The 21568-nt window shown below is 40.6% G+C and overlaps 1 long non-coding RNA gene across 1 annotated transcript; it reads left to right on the forward strand.

The window, feature by feature from the left end:
* The first annotated feature begins 1273 nt into the window (after nt 1–1273).
* Nucleotides 1274–3630, forward strand: LOC103159858. Its single transcript, XR_003487191.2, has 2 exons — nt 1274–1512; nt 3315–3630. It is a non-coding gene; the product is annotated as an uncharacterized LOC103159858 (long non-coding RNA).
* Nucleotides 3631–21568: the final 17938 nt, after the last annotated feature.

Consider the following 21568-nt stretch of genomic DNA (forward strand, 5'->3'; position numbering starts at 1 on the left):
TTGGGCAAAGACATAAAGGAGAAGACTGAGTTTTTGAGCAGGTAGATAAAACATGTGAAGGCAGTAGGGCTGACCTGAAGAGTAGGCAAAGAATAAAAGGAGTCAAAGCCAGATGAATAATGAAGATGAGGGCCAAATGCAATCTTACAAAACGTTCCAAGGACCGTAGCTCTTATATGAGCTGGAAACTACTGGAGACTTTTGGGCAGAGATAGAGTAGACTCTGGTCTATGTGTTCAAGGGAGGAGGTATTAAAAAATAGATTTGCAGGATAGATCATAGCCCAGAGATGATGGCCACTTAAATAAGAGTGACAATAAGGTTGTAACAAGGTCATAAGGCCAAGAGAAGAGTTGATGAATTTCCTAGCAGATTTGGTGTTAGATTTAAAAAGCAGAGTCATAGACGATTCTCTATCAGTTCAAATAAGGAAAACTAAGTGGACCAGATTGGAAAGGGAGATTGGATGTTTGTTTTAGGATAACTTAAATATAAGATGTCTAGGAGAATTCTGCTATGCTGATGGAAGTGTGATTCTAGAATACTGGACAGAAGTCTAGTCTAGAAATTAAATATAAGAGTCATGGGCCTATAGGGCCTACCTAAAGCCCTGAAGCTGGATGAGACAGGAAAGGGAGTCCCCAAATCCTAACATTGGTAGTAGAGGTGAAGCCCGCAAGGAGTAGGAGGAATGTCTGGTGGTGTAGGTAGAAACCAAAAGGAGTATACCTTAGTGTCTTGTCCTGTCACTGCGATCGAGTGTCACACACTTGGAGGTCAAATAAATTCTTTTCATGATTGATTAAATTTGTCTTTGTGTAAGCAAATAGTGTGTTCTATCTACTCTCACTCCCACCCTTTCGTCTCTCCCTTCCATGCCTACTTCCCCATAGAGGTCTCTTTTTCCTACTAATCCAGTTTTGTTTTGTGACATCCTGATTTGACAACAGCTTAACTTTTCATTTTCTAACTTCTATCCAAGTTAATGGAAGCAGGCACAGTTCACTGTCATGTCCATTTCCCTAGATTAGAAAAGTGCCTGGCATATATTACAAGTTTAATAAATAATAGTTGATTAAATACATAAGGAGCCTGAATGAGTAGTGCTACTGTGCGTGGGCTTGATCTGCTTGCTGTACAACAGAAGATAATTAGTTAAAAGGAATGAGAATGACAGAGAAAGACCCTTATTACAACAAAGCAGTTGACTGGAAAATGGAAGGCAGTCTCCCTATAAGGGCCATTTTGCAAAGAGGCTGAGTCAGAGGCAGTGTGTATCAGACATGCGATCTCAGACTATTGGGCGCTCCTTACAGACAGATGTTTATGACCCGATGACACATAACTACATTGTTTCTCAGTTCTGCAAGCTCAAGTACAGAGATCATGAGTTTCTCAGGCCAATTTTGTCCATGCTGCATTCGCCTATTTGCAATTCCTGACATATTACACAGTGGACAGGATGGAGCAAGCAGCTGCCCTCAGGCACCATGGCTGACCAACAACCTCAAGGTAAGGACAGAAAATATATTTCGCCATATGGAAGACAAGAGTCAGGGAGGTTCAACAGGGATCTGCTCTCTGCCAGTGTTTTTACTATTTTATAAACATTCACAGCTTTCATGTTTTTGTGAATTTTTTGGACTGTTTCATGGAGCCCAGGATGACCTTGTAGAGTAGCTGAGGGATCTTGAATGTCTGCTCCTCCAGTGAGTTTGAGACCTTCCTGTGTTCAGGAGACCCTATCTTTCTTTAAAAAAATTATTAACCTCATTCCCCTTCCCACCCCTACTCCAAATCCCCTACCTTCCTCAGAACCACCTTCCTCCATCCACTCCTCATAAAGGGCAAGGCCTCCCATGAGGAGTCAACAAAGCCTGGCACATTAAGTTGAGGCTGAAGAAAGCCCGCCCCCCTCTCCCCTGCATCGAGGTTGAGCAAGGCACCCCACCATAGGGAATGGGCTCCAAAAAGCTAGCTTGTGCACCAGGAATAGATCTTGGTCCTACTGCCAGGGGCCCCTCAAACAGACCAAGCTATGCAACTGTGGTCCACATACAGTGGGCCTAGTTCAGTCCCATGCAGGCTCCACAGCTGTTTGTCTAGAGCTTGTGAGTTGCTATGAGCTTGGTTCAGCTGACAAGACTCTATTTTGACAGCAACAAAATTAAAGGTTATTGATAATCTTAATGTAGAACCAATTTTCATATATGTTATTAGCCACTAGACAATATTAAATGCAGTTTTAAGTTAATGTTTTCTTTTTAGAATAGCAGAAACAGATTCTTAATAGCATATTGTACTTTTTATATATACACACATGCTCTAAAAAGTCTAATCAAAGATTTCAGATACTAGTTATAAGTTTTACTTTGGGTTTAAGTTGAATGCATGTATAATAGTGTATTTTTCTTAGAATGTATATGTAGTCATACTCCTGATGTCAAATATTAAAACCCATTTCATCTTTGGGATGGTATTCTAAAGAACATGCCATGTAGAAATAATAAAGAATGATGGAGAATGATGGTGGCTATACTTCAATTACACAAATAGCATGGGTATTCTACATTGTTACCAACAGCCACATCCTTATGATTCAAAAAATCTAAACCAAATGACCCCCTTCCCCCAAAAAGCCTGGTATCTGTTTTGTTTTGGCCAACTACTCCTGGGCATAGTGCTTATCCTAGAGTGTGGCTGATCCATTTGGTGATCCTCCATAGAAAACTTATTTTCCTTTCTCCAGAAAGTATTAATTGTAGGTAGCTTCTTGGTTAGGAGTGAGAATTCATGTCTATGTCCCCTTTTCTATGTTGGGATTTTGTCTGGTATAAAGCTCTGCTTGTTCTGGTCTTTTAGGTACACAGTCAGAGAAGTTGGGAGGGAGAGAGGAATGGTACAAAGGTTGTTAGGATCTGAGAGAAACTGGAGACTTGAAAACAGATTAAAATGTATTGTATGGAAAATTAAGAAAAAACCCAACAACCAGAATACAGCAAACAAACAAAAACCTAGTATATGTAATACGTACATACATATATATGTATATACACATATGTGTATGTATAAATTGGGGCAGAGAGAGAAGGAGGAAAGTAACATCACACTGAGCAATGGCATGGGTACATGACACTGTGGACAATTTTATTGTATGTACAAGAAGATGCTATTTTAGTCCTGCTTTGCAGAACACTTAGCATCGCTTCCCATGTCCCCACGGCAAAGCAACCTGCAAAACCACAGCAAGCTTTGTTTTGCTTACTGCTTCCTTCACCAGACAAACACGTGACTCTAGACATGCCTGTTGCCAGGTGAAACTGCAGAAGTTGAAGATATGGCCCCCACCAAACTTTGGCCTAGTACCTGCTGCTGAGTCAGAATACATCTTGGGACAGAAGATGCTAGAAGCAAATATTTTGAAATGTCTGAAAGCAAAGGTTAAACAAGTTGACAATAACAAATGCGCTGGCTCCAATGGCCGTTTCCATTTCCTGCTGTAGAGGGTGTCTTATTCACTGTGCAAATATTTGAAGACTTGGGAACCTACAAAAGAACAAAGAAGAAATAAACCTTTGTCTGTGGCCTTACTCTTTGACTTATATTCATTAAAATGATAGAACCGAATGAGCTGACTTTTGTTTGGCTATTTTCATTTCCCTTTTTCTCTTCTACTTCCCCCAGACATGCTGTCCCTAGTTAATACTCTATAGCTCAAAAATCTTTTCAGATATAAAATTCTCTCTTTCAGTTATTGATAGACTTTAATTTTTAATGCTTTTCTTCTCCAACTCTCTTAGTTGTAGTTTTCTTTTCCATGGATCTAATCTCCCTGGAAGCTGGCTTCATCTGTATTATTTCATCCTGCTCATATAAATATTGTCAAAACATTCCCTTCTATTTAACCCCAGAATAGAGCTAATAGATGAAAAACAGGTTACACCTTTTTTTTTTCTTTCTGAGAGTGGGTAGCTGCTTCTCATGAGGTGTTTGTATCTTAGCAGCTGCTATGCTTAGAAAATATTGATATCTGATGCCCACATCCTTTTCCAGTTATCCTTGGGTATACATTTTTCTATCCATTTCACTATTAATATTTTGCTTTTTATAAACTTTTCATGATATTCTATTGTGATTGCACTTAAACTGTGGTTTTATTTTATAAACTGCCTTTATCCCATATACTCTTTTAACTCATGGCCATGGTTTTAGTTATTTAAAAGCAGTGCTAATATAGTCTAAAGACTTGCTCTATGAATTCTTTCTTATTTTATTTTACTTGAAATTTTTAAAATTAAAATATAGTTATATCATTTCTTCCCCCTTTCTTACCTCTACCCCCTCCTATGTTCTTCCCCAATCTCTCTCAAATTCATGGCCTCTTTTTAATTATTATTGTCACACATACACACACACACACACACACACACACACACACACACACACACACACCTGATGATTCTATTGAGTGTTGCTTGGAGGTGTATGTTTTCAGGACTGATGACATGGTATTGGATAACCCCAGGGAAGACTAAGTTTTGCTTTTAGTGGTCCTTAATTGTCTGAGCTCTTTGTCTAGGAATTGGGCCCTGTGAGACTTTCCTCTTCCGTGTTAGCACATCAATTGGTGTTGTCCTCCTCGTTAAGGTCTTGTTTAGGCATCAGTAAGGTTGAGGTTTTATGGGTGTGGCGGTTTAAAAAAAATGGCTCCCAGAGGAAGTGGCACTATTAGGAGGTGTAGCTTTGTTAGAGTGGGTGTGTCCTTGTTGGAGGAAGTGTGACACTGTAGAGGTGGGCTTTGAGGTCTCATTTGTGCTCAAGTCACGCCCACTTTCTCAGTTCACTTCCTATTGCCTTTGGATATAGATGTAGAACTGTGTCCAGCACTGTGTCTGCCTGCATGCTGCCATACTCCCAGATGCCATGCTTCCTGCCATGATGATAATTGCAACTGTAAGCCACCACCTCAATGAAATGTTTTCCTTTATAAGAGTGGACATAGTGTCTCTTTGACAGCAATTGAAACCTAACTAAGATGATGAATGTACCTTCCCTGTCATTGCTAGGAGACATAATACTGCTGTAGACTTTCTGGCTCTTACAATCCTCTGTCCTCTTTTCAGTGATGTTTTCTGAATCTTAGTGTGGGCGTTGTGTTGCTGATATATCAAATGAGGCTAGGTACCCCAGGATCAGCTGTTCTCTGCATTTTGACAAGTCATGACTTTCTGTAATAGTATGTGTCTGTGTGAAGAGAAGCTTCTTGATGTGGTGTGAGCTTCACTTATCTGTGGGTATAGGGTAAGTATTTAGAATGAAGTTAGGAATTACACTAGTTTAGGAAAGTGACTATAGTAGGTTTTCTTCTAAGAATCATGCCTCACTAGCCACAGGTGGGTTTCGAGTACCAGGCATGGTTTTCCTTCTGTTGAACAGGCTTTGAGTCCAATTACAGGGTTAACATTACCACAAACGTTATGAGTGCCACTATTGTACTTTTGTGGATATCAGTTCTTATTATACATAGGAAAGGAAAACATTACCTGATTTGGAGAATAAAAAAATGGTAAGAAACAAACATCATTTCATCTGTTGTGTTTCTTCTCATTCCATTGTATAAGGTTTGAAAAGTGCCAGAATTTCACAATAATATGACACCCAGATTTTTTGCACCTTCCCAAAAAAATCAAACAGGAAAACATATCTTAAAATGTATGTTTTCCTAATACATACTTTTGAAGTTTATGAAAATGGTGATCTTTTCTGGGAAATACATTCTCAATGTGTTTGCTGAAAATCTTGGTTAGTGAAAGCTTCTATTCACTTTAAAAGCTTTCTTTTACTTTTTCCTTTTTTCAAAGTTTTTTTTTTATTTAAATTAGAAACAAGATTGTTTTACATGTCAATCCCAGTTCCCTATCCCTCTCCTCTCTTCCTGTCCCCCACTATCTCCCTATCCCAACCCCTTTTTGTTCCCCAGGGAGGGTGAGGCCTTCCATGGGGTAATCTTCAAAGTCTGTCATGTCATGTGGAGCAGGGCCTAGGCCCTCCCTCATGTGTCTAGGCTGAGAGAGTATCCCTCTATGTGGAATGGGCTCCCAAAGTCCATTCGTATAAGTATGCTAGGGATAAATACTGATCTACTACCAGAGGCCCCATAGATTTCTGAGGCTTCCTCACTGACACCCACTTTTAGGGGGCCTGGATCAGTCCCATGCTGGTTTCCCAGCTATCAGTCTGGGGTCCATGAGCTCCCCCTTGTTTCAGCCCTTAATTTGATTATTTCTTGGCCTCTACTCCTCCACGGTGAGTTTGCTTCTTTTTTTTCTAGAGCTTTCAGTTTTGCTGTTAATTCTCTAGTGTGACTATTTCCAGTTTCTTTCTTTCTTTTCTTTTTTCTTTTTTTTTTGGGGGTGGTCTTGAGACAGGGTTTCTCTGTGGCTTTTGAAATTGTTCTGGAACTAGCTCTTGTAGACCAGGCTGGTCTTGAACTCACAGAGTTCTGCCTGCTTCTGCCTCCTGAGTGCTGGGATTAAAGGCGTGCACCACCACCGCCCAGCTGTATCTCCAGTTTCTTTATGTGGGCACTAGTGCTATGAACTTTCTTCTTAGCACTGCTTTCAGAGTGTCCCATAAGTTTGGGTATGTTGTGTCTTTATTCTCATTGAATTCTAGGAAGTCTTTAATTTCTTCCTTGACCCAGGAATGGTGCAATTGCACATTGTTGAATTTCCATGAGTTTGTAGGGTTTCTGCAATTTGTGTTGTTGTTGAATTCTAACTTTAAAGCATGGTGGTCTGATAAGATACAGGGGGTTACTACAATTGTTTTGTACCTATTGAGGTTTGCTATGTGATTGAGGTTTGTATGTGATCGATTTTAGAGAAGGTTCCATGTGGCGCTGAGAACAATGTATATTCTTTTGTGTTTGGAATTGGGTCATAACTTCTGTTAGTTCCTTTGTTTCTTTGTTAAGTTTCTGTCTGGTGGTCCTGTCTAGTGGAGAGAGTGGGGTGCTGAAGTTTCCCACTATAACTGTGTGAGGTCTTATGTGTGATTTGAGTTTTAATAATGTTTCTTTTATGAAGGTGGGTGCCTTTTTATTTGGGGCAAAGATGTTCAGAATTGAGACTTCATCCTAATGGATTTTTCCTGTGATGAATATGAAATGATGTTCATCTCTTTTGATTGATTTTAGTTTGAAGTCTGATTTGTTAGATATTAGGATTTTTACAGCAGCTTGTTTCTTGGGTCCATTTGATTGGAAAATATCCCAACCCTTTACTCTGTAATGTCTGTCTTTGAAGTTAAGGCGTGTTTCTTTTATGAAGCAGAAGGATGGATTCTGTCTTTGTATCCATTCTGTTAGCCTGTGTCTTTTTATAGGCAAGTTAAGACCATTAATATTGAGGGAAGTTAAGGACCATTGAGTGTTAATTCTTGTTTATTTTGGATTTATTGTTGTTGTTAGACTTAGATTTTCTTTGGTCAATGAATCTATTTCTCCTAGTGTAACTTTAACGCCTGAGATTCTGTCTTCCATCTTTTGTATTCTGTTTGTTATGCTTGCATCTGTAGTTCCTGATTTTTTATTTTCTCTATTTCAGTTTTCAAAGCTGGCATTGCTTGAATTGTTTCTTGCAATTTTTGGTTTGTCTTTTCTTTCATTTCTTTAAAGGATTTTCTTATTTCCTCTTCTAGGGTCTTTATCATCTTTATGAAGTTTTTTATTTTATTTTTTTTGGTCGTTCTCTTCTGTTTTATCTGTGTTGGGATGTTCAGGTCTTGGGATGTGTTGAGATGGTGTAGAGTCCCTAGACTCTGATGGCATCATATTTGTTTATATGTTGTTGAATGCTTTCTTATATTGTTGTCTTCCCATCCCTTCTTCCAGTGGGTGCAGGTGGTGTCTCTTTCTCTCCTGATGGGTATGGGTCCAAGGTTCTCTTCTGGTGGGTGCTAGCAGGTCCAATACTCTGATGGGTCTTACGGTGGGGGTGCGGGCGGGTCTGAGACACTCCCTCTCGAGGTGGGTGGGAGGGGGACTTACACAGCCATGTCAGCAGCCTTGCAGTTGCTTGGTCTGCTGGGGACAAGTAGACCTGCCTGCAGTCCCCAGGCCAGGACATCCTAGAGTGGGCAAGCAGAAGTTGGGCCTGAGACAGGGGACCATGCTCATCTCTCCCCTGAGTCCTGTTATATTTTCATCTTAGAGTCCATGCCGTCTTGGTCTGGTCAAAGGATCTTTATGTTAATTTGGTTTAGACCCTTGTGCCAGGCAGAAAAAGGTAATCTTGGTGGTTTGTGAAGTTGTTGGCTAGATGTAATTTGGGGACTAAACCCAAGAAGACTTATTTGCTTAAAGCCAGTCTCACCTTCCATGTATCTCAGCATCATCTGGGGAGATTCAGAAACTTCATTTGTTTGAATCCCATGTGTAGAAATTTCATTAGAATTGGCTGAAGAGGGGAGCAGACAGGAACTGAGTATTTCAAATATCTTGGAGTGGATTCTGCTGCACACAGCTCTTAATCACTGACTTATAATCAGATTGGCCACAGGTATGCAAACAGCCCAATAGTGTCTGTAAGGTTCTAGACAAACCTTGCAATTGTTCTTCTCCTTGGAGTACTAGAAAGTCGCTTAACCACTGGTTCCCCAATAGCTAAGTTTCCCTCTTCCTTTCCTTTGTAGAATGAGCATATACCATTCTTTTAAGAATAAATATAAATGTCTAAATTATTGATGAGTAACTGGGTGAGAGGATTAACGCCTGGAAAGCACAGTGTGTCCCTTTCAGGGTGAAACAATAAAAGTGAGCACATGGGCTTTGTTTCCAAATCTGGCACAGCACACTGCTCATCCAGCTATATCCATCATGTCAGCCTCACTCCCAAACTTATTGTTGTCTTGTCTGTAGTGATATGACGGTAAGTAGCCCCTATACTGTGTTATTTATTTGTTTATAGCTTAATTGTTCAGAATATTGATCTCCTGGGCTCATTTTCTCATTCCTTCTCAAATACCCTTCACATCAACAAACATAAAATAGGACATCTTCTTCTCCTACACAGGGGACTCTTTAAATGATGTGGATGCTGTCTATTTGGTACGTTTTAAAAAATCACTTTCTCAAGAAAGCAAAATTCATAATGAACATTGGGACCATGGTAGAAGCTTTTCACATTTTATGCCCTGATTTTTTGGGTGTGAGAATCTAATCAGACTGTAGCAAAATTTTGGCCACTTGTAAATTGGTTAAGATTGCTATTTATATATGTATAAAAACATGTTTAAGTTGCAACCAAGTTTCATAAATTTAAATTTAAAAGTTGGGGTGCTGGGGAGATAGCTCAGTGGGTAGGATAGATTGCTGCCCAATCTTGAGGGTCTGAGTTCAAAACTCCAGTACCCATTTAGAGTTCCAGTTGTGGTTATGTATTCCTATAACTCCAGTGTAATGTAGGAGTGGAGACAGGAAGATTGCTAGAGACTGTTGGCCACTACTACACCAAGTCCAGGTTCAACAAGAGAACGTGTCTCAAAGGAATAAGGTGGGGAATGGTAGAGCAGATTACCTAGCATCCTCTTCTGGAATTTTTGCATGCCCATGGCTGCTTCCCCTTCCACATGTGTACACCATACACACACCCACCACACATGTGTACACACAGCACACATGCAGGAAGTTAATAATATTTAATGAAGAATTAACTGATAGCTGTTGTAAATCTCTAAATCATCCTGTAAAAGTATTTTTAAAGAAACCTTAAAAGCCTATTATAGCTAGGCAGCCATATGGAAAACAGTATGGAGCCTTCTAGAAATCCTACTAAGTGTACATCCAAAGGAAATGGAATCACTGTATCAAAGAGATAGCTGCACTCTTATATTTTTACAGCGTTATTCACTATAGCCAGGAAATGGAATCAATCTAAATGTTCACCAGTAAATGAATTTGTGAGGGAGGTAGTATATACGCATAATGGAACAGTGCTCAGTTGTTAAAGGTTAGGAAATAAACAAAGTAGATATTTGGAAGATGGTAGACCAATGGAACATACAATGTCACTAATACCTTCTCCCAGGAACAGACTTCGAACTTCTGAAGAGCAGCATCTGTTTGAGGGGCCAATAGCAAGGAGGCACTGAATTCTCAGAAGTGAACAAGCAGAATCATATTTAAAAAGAAAGTCAGAGAAGATTGGAAGTGAAAAGAGAAAGAGGAAGGCAGTCCCAGTAGGCAGATAGTCTAGTTGCAGCAAGAGCAGGGCTGAGGCAAGAGAGAGGAGACTTCCAGAGAGTGAGCTGTACAGTTTCAGCTGTGAATAGGTAGAATCTCAATTTGTTTTTTAAAGAAAAGGTAGCATAAGAAAATCCTGAGTCTCAGAGAGGAGAAAGAAGGGAGTGGTAGTCTGGTGGAGGGTAGAGGGTGAGACAAATGTGAAAAAGAACAGAGACTCAGAAATCTATTTATCACAGTTTCATTACTGAGTAGAATGGCAATCTAAGCAGACATGGGTACTGGAGTCTCCATAGCATCACGTCACTGAGAAAGTTCTGTGTATTTGGCTGCAGTGCAATGGTGGGAAGCCATTTTAAGAGGCTTTTTACCTGAGTCTGGGCCTTTTGAAGTAAGAAGTACCCATATTGTCATGTCCCCAGTTACTCACAGCAAGGGTAATTCACTTATCTAGCTAGCCCTGGCTGGGAGAGCTGGTCTACCTTGAAGGGAAATACTTTGAGTGAGAGATGCTGACAGGTGCACACAATATGAAACTGGATGGAGATAGAGGAAGTGAAAATTGGGGGCTGTCAATCAGAGAAGCTAGCTATGAGTTCCTTAGGAAGGGAGAATAGGCAGTTTTGAGGGTTTAAGTGTTGGTTTTAAGTTTCAGTAAGTCTAACTAACACCTAGAGGTTCAAATTCTTAAGGCAATTCTGTACTGAGATCTTGTAAAAAGAAAAAACCCCAACAAGTTCTATACTTCTAACATACAATGGCAGCGAGAAAGAAAGCCTTGTCAGTCTGTAAGAGAAGGGAGGGGAGAATAGCAAGGGAGGAATAAACCTAGCCAGGCAAACAACAAATCCTATAGCTTCATGTTTGGCAGCATCTGGGCCACACAGTGATAGGAAGTTAAGCTCCCAAGGATTTGGGCAACCTTGTTATCCTATCCCCTGTTGGTTGAATCACGCAAGGTCTCTCTTCTGGACTGGTTCTGTTTCCTGCCTGTGGTTTTCTGTAGCACACATTCTACATTCCCGGCATCTCCAGCTTCATAGGGGCCTCTGCTGTAGCTATGGCTTTACTCACAACTTCAGGCACTGATTTCTCATGAACTAGCTACAGAGACTCCAACCCTGCCATACATTTCCTGACTTTTTGGGTCTTCCTTTGAGATTATGGTAGAAGCTTCTGTGACTTCACAACTCTAACATTTTGCATGCCTGTTTTATGTCAGGCTAGTTTATGTCAACTTGACACAGGCTAGAGTTATCTGAGAGGAAGGAGTCTCAATTGAGAAAATGTCTCCATAAGATAGGACTGTAGGCAAGCATTTTCTTAATTCAGGCAGACCTGTAGCCAGCCCCTAAGCAGGCGTGGCTACAGGTTCCCCGACAGTGATTGATGGGGGAAGGGCCATCCCAATGTGAGTAGGGCCACCCTGAACTGGTGGTCCTGGGTTCTGTAAGAAAGAAGGTTAAACAAACAAAGAGGAGCAAGCCACTAAGCAGCACCCTCCATGATCTCCGCATCAGCGCCTGTCTCCAGGTTTCTGCCCACTTTGAGTTCCTGTCCTGACTTCCTTCAGTGATGGACTATGATGTGGTTCAAATAAATCCTTTCCTTCCGATTTTGCTTTCAGTCATTGTGTTTCATCATAGCAATAGTAACTCTAACTAGGACAATGCTGGGCCTTTTGTGACTCTAGATGCAGCAGCATCTCTACTGTTATTTTACTTTTCCCACTCTTATCTCCATTAATAAATATCTTCTTGCTTCCTGCTTTTTTTTTTTAGCATTTCTTCCTGCAGTATCAAGTGATTGCCATAATTAGTTTTAATTTGCTAGTAATGTATTTCTAGGGTTGTTTCATTTATAACTTGTTCTTGTTGCCCTGTGGGTTTCTCTTTAACTATTGAGTTCAGTTGCAAGAAACTATACCTTAGTGCTACCATGGCCTACTCCTGCTTGGAACATTTTTAGTATTTTGGTTGAAAAAACATGGGGAATCAAAACTTCTTAGTCAGTGACTTGACCCTCGATATGTAAACAGCAACACAGAGACATAAGAAATATGAGAAAAAGCTAACATGAACTCCTATAAAAGTAACTGATTCCAGTGACGGTGGAGTGGATAAAATTCCTGACAAGGTATTCAAAAGGCTGATTTTGGTAATCAGTGAATTAAAGCTGAATGTTAACAACAATGCACAGCATGAGAGAGAAATTCAATAATGAGATGGAGATTCTGGAGGAATACTCAGTTGAAATTTGTCAGCAAGCTGTTCAAAAAGTCAAACAGAGTCCTTAAGTAGGAGTTTTACCTAGATAGAGAGGATCTAATGACAGACAGGCTGCTGGAGCTTGAAGACAAGGTAGGAGAGCAAGAGCCCTCAGACTTCGCATGAGTTACTTTTCTCATTGATGAGACCAAGCACCTGACACAACCACTTAAGGAAGGGCTCATTTTGGCTTATGGCTTGGGGGGAAGCTGTTCATTGAGGCAGGTGATACCATTACATGAATTGACAAATAAGAGTAGGAGGAAAATGAAATAGCTTTTAAACAGAATGAAGCAAAATCCACAGAATTGGAGAAAAAAATAGCTAACTATTCAGCCAATGGAGGATTAATATTCAGGGTATATAAAGAGCTAAAAAAAAAGCAACTAAAAACTAAAAATAACCTAGTAAATGAGCCAGTGAACTGAACAGACCCTCTTTAAAAGAAGAAATACACATGGCTAATAGGAGCTCAGTTGCTAGTGTACTTTCCTGGCATGCACAAGCCTTAGGTTCAATCCAACACACACACACACACACACACACACACACACACACACACACACACACACACACTGTTAACATCTTCAGAAATCAGAAAAAATTTAAATTAAAATTGAGTTGAGATTCCATCTCATGCAAGTCAGAATGACAATTTTCAACAACATATGTAGCCAAAAATCCCAGTGAAGGTGTAGGGAAAAAGCAGACTTACTCAGTGCTGGCACAGATGTAAATTATTTCAGATCTTATGGACATCAGCTTGGAAGCCTCTCAAAAATTGAAACATAAAGCTACCATTGTCAGGTGCCATGAGATGAAACATTAACTCCTCCTCTTCCCCAGGATCTAAAGGCTCCAATTCTAATAATAGATCTGTAACAGGTTCTGTATACATAGACTCTCTAAGCAGGGTAGGGTGGAAGGTTTAGTTTCACTTTCTTCACTTTTTCTTTGCAGCTATGGGCTTCTCCTGCACCTTATCTCTTTCATACTTTGGCTCTAAACTGTCTCTATTGAGTACCCATACACTGTATCTACTAGAACCTTCCCAGGACCACACCTATCAGAATAACCCTGCAGCTTATTCCCTACCCTTTTCCAAATCTCTAGCTCACAGTCACTTCTACAGGGAACAAGGGACATACTGTATGTCTGAGCTGTCTATACCACTGCTGGGTGTATTGGCAAAGGAGTTGAAGACAGCACAGCACAGAGATCTGTATACTTGGGTTTACTGTTGTCCTGTTCATAACAGTATTCTCAGGGAGTTAGCCTATGCCCATCCATGGATGAGAGGGGAAGTGGGGAAGTGCGCGTACAGCACTGAGTGCTGTCCAGGCATTGAGAAGAATAAAATGCCATCTGCAGGCAAGTACATGGAACTGGAGATCGCTATATTAACCAAAATAATACAGACTAGGACAAATGTTGAGCATTTTCTCTCATACATGGAATTAGAGAGAAATGTGTGAGTGTAGAAAGAAAAATATAGGGACGAGGAAGGGGAACAGACGGAAGTTAAGGAAGGTCTAATGTGGACAGTTTGGGAAGGGAACATAATAAAGCAGATTATATGCATGTATGAAAATGCCATGAAGAAACTCCCCGTATCATGCATTAAATATATTCTAGCAACATCAAAAAGAAGAAATATTGTTGTTGGCAACAACTTGGATGCACCTAGATGACTTTATAATAACTGAAATAAGCTAGGTCCCCAAAGATAAACATCATGATCTGATAGATGGAATTTGAAATGGCTAAGCTCCTAGAAACAGATCTGAGGGTAATTACCCATGCCAGAAAGTGGAGGGCAAGAAGAGAGTTTGGCTAACGGGAACAAAGTTTCAGTTAGGAAGAAGTAGTACCTTAAGATCTGTTATCTCACAAGTTGTCTATAGGTAACTATAATATATTGTATACTTGAAAATTGCTTGGAGTATTTATGAGATGCTTTCACTTAGAAGATGTGAGAGGCGATAGGCTTGCTAATTTAGTTTAATCAGTCTACAATGCATATATTAACTATCACACTATGTACCACAAATTACATGATTTCTTATTTGCAAAATAAAGCTCATATGCAAAACAAAAACAAATAGGAAAATGGCTGGTTATACTTATCTGCACTTTCTATTTTCCACGGTTGTAATTACATAGTAGCATTTGCCTTGACTGGTTAATGTATTTCTTTTACATTTTAACCTAAGTTTTTATTTATTATTGGTGTGTGTGTGTCTGTGTGTGTGTGTGTGTGTGTGTGTGTGTGTGTGTTTGTGCATGAGCACACGAGCACACACTTGTGTGTGCATGCGGTGGTATATGTGTGTATGTAGCATGTGTGAATGGCAGAGAACAACTTTTTTTTTATTAGAAACAAGCTTGTTTTACATGTCAATCCCAGTTCCCTCTCCCTCCCCTCCTCCCCTGCCCTCCCACCCCTTACCCCAATACTTTTCTGCTCCCCAGGGAGGGTGATGCCTTCTATGGGGATCTTAAAAGTCTGTCATAATTTGAAGCAGGGTCTAAACCCTCCCCTGCGTGTCTAGGCTGAGAGACTATCCCTCCATGTGGAGAAGACTCCCAAAGTCCATTCGTATACTAGAGATAAATACTGATTCACTACCAGAGGCCCTGTAGATTGCCCAGACCTCCAAACTGACATCCTTGCTCAGAGGGTCTAGAACAGTCCTATTCTGGTTTCCAAGCTATCAGTCTGGGGTTCATGAGCACCCCTTTGTTCAGGTCAGCTGTCCCTATGGATTATTTCTCCAGCCTGGTCCTGGCCCCTTTGCTCATCACTCCTCCCTCTCTGCGACTGGATTCCAGAGTTCAGCTCAGTGTTTAGCTGTGGGTGTCTGCTTCTGCTTCCATCAGCTACTGGATGAAGGCTCTAGGATGGCATATAAGGTATTTATCAATATCATTATCCAAGAAGGGCATTTAAGGAGCCTCTCAACCACTGCTTAGATTGATAGTTGGGGTCAAACTTGTAGATCTATAGATATTTCCCTAGTGCCAGAATTCTCTTTAAACCTATAATACCTCCCTTTATTGTGGTATCTCTTTTCTTGCTCTCCTCAATTCTTCCCCTGACTAAAACTTCCTGTTCTCTCATGTCCTCCTCTCCCCTCGTCTTCTCCCCTTCTCTTTCTTCTAGCTCCCTTTCTCCTCCCCCATGCTCCTAATTAGCTCAGGAGATCTTGTCCCTTTCCCCTTCTCCAGGAGACCATGCATGTCTCTCTTAGGGTCCTTCTTATTTCCTAGCTTCTGTGTTGGTGTGGATGGTAATCCTTTCCTCTGTGTCTAAAATCCATATATGAGTGAGTACATACCATGTTTGTCTTTTTGTGACTGAGTTACCTCACTCAGAATGGTGAGAACAACTTCTTATAGTCAGTTTTCTCCTTCCAAATTTATTTGGGACCCAGGGATCAAACTCAGGTCCTCAAGCTTGGACAACATGTGTTTTATCCACTGAATTATCTCAGTGATCTGCACTGTATTTGTTTTTAAATGAAGAAGATTTTACAAGTCAGAAATACATCTTATGAAATATAGGCACAACATCCTTTGGGTGAGGTTTTGAGTGGGCATTTTTCTTAACCAATATAAATGTCTAATTTTTCCTAACTAGTATTGTTCTAACCACTCTTACATTAAGAATTCAGTGACAGCTCTTGGATCATATGTATACTAACATGTACAGTATGACTTTATTAGTAGGGTACATGAAAATGGTAACCTAAGCTTGAAACTTTAGCCATCACTGAATATTAGGGTTAGTTTACTGGGTGAATTCTACAGTAAACAATAGAGAACTTGCAAGCACTAGCCAAAGCACACACAACGATTACTTGTTCTGACAACTACGAGGTCTGGTGTCTGACAGTGTAAGAGTGGTCCATCAGCCCAGTGATGCTCCCAGCATCCTGCTTCTTTCCCAATTCTCACACATCTTTAGTGTGCCTCCTCCTTTACCATGCCTATGGAGAGTTGGTCTCTCACTGGCTTTCCCTTCAGTGTTCCAGGGGACAAGACTGACAGATGTTGCATGGAACTACATTACCTGGCTACACAGAGTTGCAAGGGAATACAGGGAAACAAATGATTTTTATTTAGAAACCTGTTACCTCTAAGGAAAACTGTAGTCTTTAAGTAACACGGTAGATTAGATATTCTATCGGGAGCTGTCAGTGACTCACAAACTCATGGTTAAATGCTGAAATAAATGTATTCTCAATGCTTGTGAATTTAGAACAATATTTGAAGGAATGGTTAAGACTGGTCAGATAGATACCTCTGCACCAGCCAGTCAGTGGGTAACATCTGGGGCAATTTATCCCACTGGAATGTCACTGCTTCTGTACGTTATAAATATTGGGCTGAGGAGATGGTTCAGGGGTTAAGGGGCTTCTGCACAAGGATGAGGATCTGAGTTCAGGCCCCCACGATCCTCGTGAGAAAGCCAGGAGTGTCCATTCTCCTCTGTCATCCTTGTGCTGGTGTATGGAGGTAGGTGAAGCCAAAGTACAGTCAGTACAGTACAGTCAGTCTAGATAAAATGACTTCTCTGGGTTCAGAGAGACCCCGGCTTAACAAACAAGGTGGATAACCGATTAAGGAAGTCATCATCTATCCTCTATATATGTCCATTTGGGTGAGCACACACACACACACAGACAGACAGACAGACACACACACAGACACACACAGACACACACACACACACACACACACACACCACAGACACACACACAGATACAGACACACACACATACACATACATCCCACAGACACACACACATGCACAGACACACACACACACATACACACATCCCACACACCCCACAGACACAGACACATACACAGACACACACACACACATCTCACACACCCACAGACACAGACACACAGACATACACAGACACACACACAAATACATCCCACACACCCCACAGACACAGACACACACACATACACAGACACACACACACACCACAGACACATACACACACACAGAGAGACACATACACAGACACACATATACACAGACACATACACAGACACACACACAGACACACACACACACACACACACACCACACGCACACAGACACATACACAGACAAACACACACATATCACAGACATACACCACAGACACACCCATACATCACAGACACAGACACACACACACACACACACACACATCACAGACACACACACACACACACACACAGACACAGACACACACACAGACATACACACATATATCACAGACATACACCACACACACACAGACAGACAGACACACACACATATACATACACCTCACACACACAGACACATACACAGACACATATACACACACACCACACACAGATACACATACACACAGACATACACACATGCATCACAGGCACACACCACACACACACAGACATACACCCACACACAGACACACACACACAGACACATATACAAACACACACACACAGACATAACACACACACAAACACTCACACATACACACAAACACACTCAGACACATACACCACAGACACATACACAGACATAAGACATACACACACACACACACACACACACACACACACACACACACAGACACACAGATATTCACACACAGACACACACAGAAACAGACACAGAGACACACACATACACACACACTGGATATTCAATTTTGTTAGTCTTTTCAGCTCATGTTTATGAAGATGACTTAAACATCTCTCTAGTCTAGTTTCTAGTCCTCAGCCCCCACCCATTCCACAGATTCTGAGATATACATACACTTCAGCTCTTTGGCAGCAGTATGGAATTTGGCCCATCATTTCATATGTTGTTTATTTTCTGAAAACATTCTATTGATTTAAAACTTAGTCCTATGTAGACTATCATATCATCTGCAAATAGTGAGAGTTTGACTTCTTCCTTTCCAATTTGTATCCCTTTGATCTCCTTTTCTTGTCTTATTGCTCTAGCTAGAACTTCAAGTACAATATTGAAGAGATATGGAGAGAGTGGACAGCCTTGTCTTGTTCCTGATTTTAGAGAAATCGCTTTGAGTTTCTCTCCATTTAGTTTGATGTTGGCTGTTGGTTTGGTGTATATTGCTTTTATCATGTTTAGATATGTTCATGTTATTCCTGTTCTCTCCAAGATCTTTATCATGAAGGGATGTTGGATTTTGCCAAAGGCTTTTTCAGCATCTAGTGAGATGATCATGTGGTTTTTCTTTTTCAGTTTGTTTATATGGTGGATTACATTGATGGATTTTCGTATGTTGAACCATCCTTGCATCCCTTCATTAAGGGATGAAGTCTACTTAATCATAGTGGATGATTTTTCTGATGTGTTCTTGGATTCGATTTGCCAATATTTTGTTGAGTATTTTTGCATCGATGTTCATGAGGGATATTGGTCTATAGTTCTCTTTTTTAGTTGTATCTTTGTGTGGCTTGGGTATCAAAGTGATTGTAGCCTCAGAAAAAGAGTTTGGCAATGTCCTTTCTGCTTCTATTGTGCGAAACAATTTGAGGAGTACTGGTATTAGCTCTTGTTTGAATTTCTGGTAGAATTCTGGACTGGACACATGGGGTAGGGCCTAGGCCCAGCCTAGGATGATGTGGTGGACTTTGGGGAGCCCCCATTGAGGGCCCTACTCTGCCTGGGGAGTGGAGGCTGGATGGGGTGGGGAGTAGGTCAGGAGTGGGGGAGGAGAGGTGGGAGTGAGGGGAGGGAGTGGGAGAAGGGATTAATATGTTAAACAAGCTTGTTCCTAATTTGAACTAATAAAAAAATTAAAAAAGTAAAACTTAGTCCTAAATATTAGTCTTTAGTAGAATGGACCTAGAAATGAATGAAGTTTTGAATTTCATTTTATTTTGTAGTAATTACACATATTGTTTATTTTACCATTTCCCCTTTCTTACTTAAAAGGGAGGATCCTACATCCAGTCTCTAAACCTGTCATCTTGTCATTGAATATTTCTTGGAAACAACTTCTTTGCTCATAGAGATCTTCCTCATTTCTTCTTCACTGTTGCCCATCACTTCACAGGGTATATATGCCATACCATATTTTTTAGTTAACTTCTACAATATTCTCTAATTATCAGAGTTTGACCATGTGTGTGCTTTAGTGTGGTTGGAAGTATATACTTGGTATAAATTGCTAGGAACAAGACTAGTGTCTTAAAATATAAACGAATATGTAGTTTCATTAGACATTGCCAAATTCTCTTCCTGGAAACACACAGTAATTGCTATCCCTACTAGCAACATATGAACATGTGTCTCCCATTGTCTTATCCATAGATGTGTGTTGTTAGACACTTTACTTTTGCCAAACTGACAGCAAGAAATAGTATCTCTGTGTTTTTCATAGCTGTGATCAGGAGTGAAGAGGACATCTTTTCATGTGTTAAACAGTCAGGTGTACTTTTTGGTGAACTGTTTGCTTATGTTTTTGCCAATTTTACTATTTGCTTTCTAAAACCCTGCTGCTTTGAGTCTCTTGCCAACAGCCGCAGTGACCCAAGAAGAGAACCTACACATTGTGTGCAAGCAGAATCCCTTTGCATTCACCGTGGGCTCTGTATCAGGCTAGTTGCTTCAAAACTCAAATAGGCAATATATATATATATATATATATATATATATATATATATATATATATATCTCAAGTGTATTTGTCTTCACGTTTGTAACTTAGTAACGAAGGTGGGTCTCAGGAGGTTTTAGTGTGTGTGTGCATGCATCTGTGAATATATATGTGTGTGTATGCGTGGAGGCCAGAGGTCAATCTCAGGTGTTATCCTTCAGGGGCTGTCAATCCTATCTTTTGAAATAGAGACTTACTGAGCTCTGAGGCTCTCAGATTGGAGTAGGTTGGCTGGCCAATGAGTTCAGGGTTCTTCATGTCTCCCCTTCCCCAGTATAGGGGACTATAAGCATGAACTATCACATATGGCTTTTATTTTTATGAATTCTGGGAGTCAAAATCAAGTCCTTTTGTTCATGTGGCAAGCACTTTACCAACTGAATCTTTTTTTTTCTTTTGCACAGGACTTTGCATTTTTAATAACTACCCCTGGTGGTTTCATTGGGTATCTATGTGTGGGATCTATTGATCAATCTCCTTCCTATGACAAATTGAATCACCTTTAGAACCCTTTTCTGGAAGAGCAAGGGTGGCTGGCAGAGGGTGGGCTGTGGGGATGAGCATGGAACAAATATCAGGAAAGTACTAGGCTATTTTAGTCCACCTGGCCACTTTTCCGGTGAGCTTTGTCCTAACCATGAAGGTGGAAGTGCTATGCAAGCCACTTCTGATCTTCAAATACACTTGGATTGCTAGGTTCCTTGCTACTGAAGGTTGGTATGAGCCCAGTTTTAGATAAAACCCCAGTGCTCTTTAGTCATCTACACTGATTTAAGATTAGCCATCTGATTTGCTGCATTTTTATTTCTCCATCAGTTCTAGGTCTCATAATTGTGGTCATTCTTTAGATCTACTTCCAAGCCTGCTTGTTTGGTCCATCTAGACAGATAAGTTTGGTCTCCTCTGTTCTTTTTGTTTTATTATGTAGTCTTGGTTTCAACTGTTTGTTTGGCTCTGGGGCTAGAGACTCTCTACCCTAGGACTGTGATTGCCATGTGAGTAGAGCTTGGTGTTGGTGGAAATCTGGCTCAAATAGAGATCTAATGTGTTTTCCCTAATGAAGAGCCTGCACAGGAGACCAGAGCTCTATATAGATTTGCTGCTTTTCCAGATGTAGAACATGGGGCTGCTACATAACATGCTGCCAAGTTGCCCAATTACCCACCAATGCATATGTGGTAGGCAGGGCTCCAACTAAAAGAGACTCCAGTGTAAAGGACACTATACCCCTAGGTTATAATACAGTTTTGGAAAACCCCCCAGCAAGAGTCAGCCTTGTTGAGCTGTGCACATGGTTTAATGTTCTAATTGCTTCTGAATAAATAGTAGGAAGGCATCTAAACTATAGAGCAATGGTCTGTTTTTGTAAT

The sequence above is a fragment of the Cricetulus griseus genome, chromosome 7 (genome assembly GCF_003668045.3).
Source record: "Cricetulus griseus strain 17A/GY chromosome 7, alternate assembly CriGri-PICRH-1.0, whole genome shotgun sequence".
NCBI classification, from domain to species: Eukaryota; Metazoa; Chordata; class Mammalia; order Rodentia; family Cricetidae; genus Cricetulus; species Cricetulus griseus.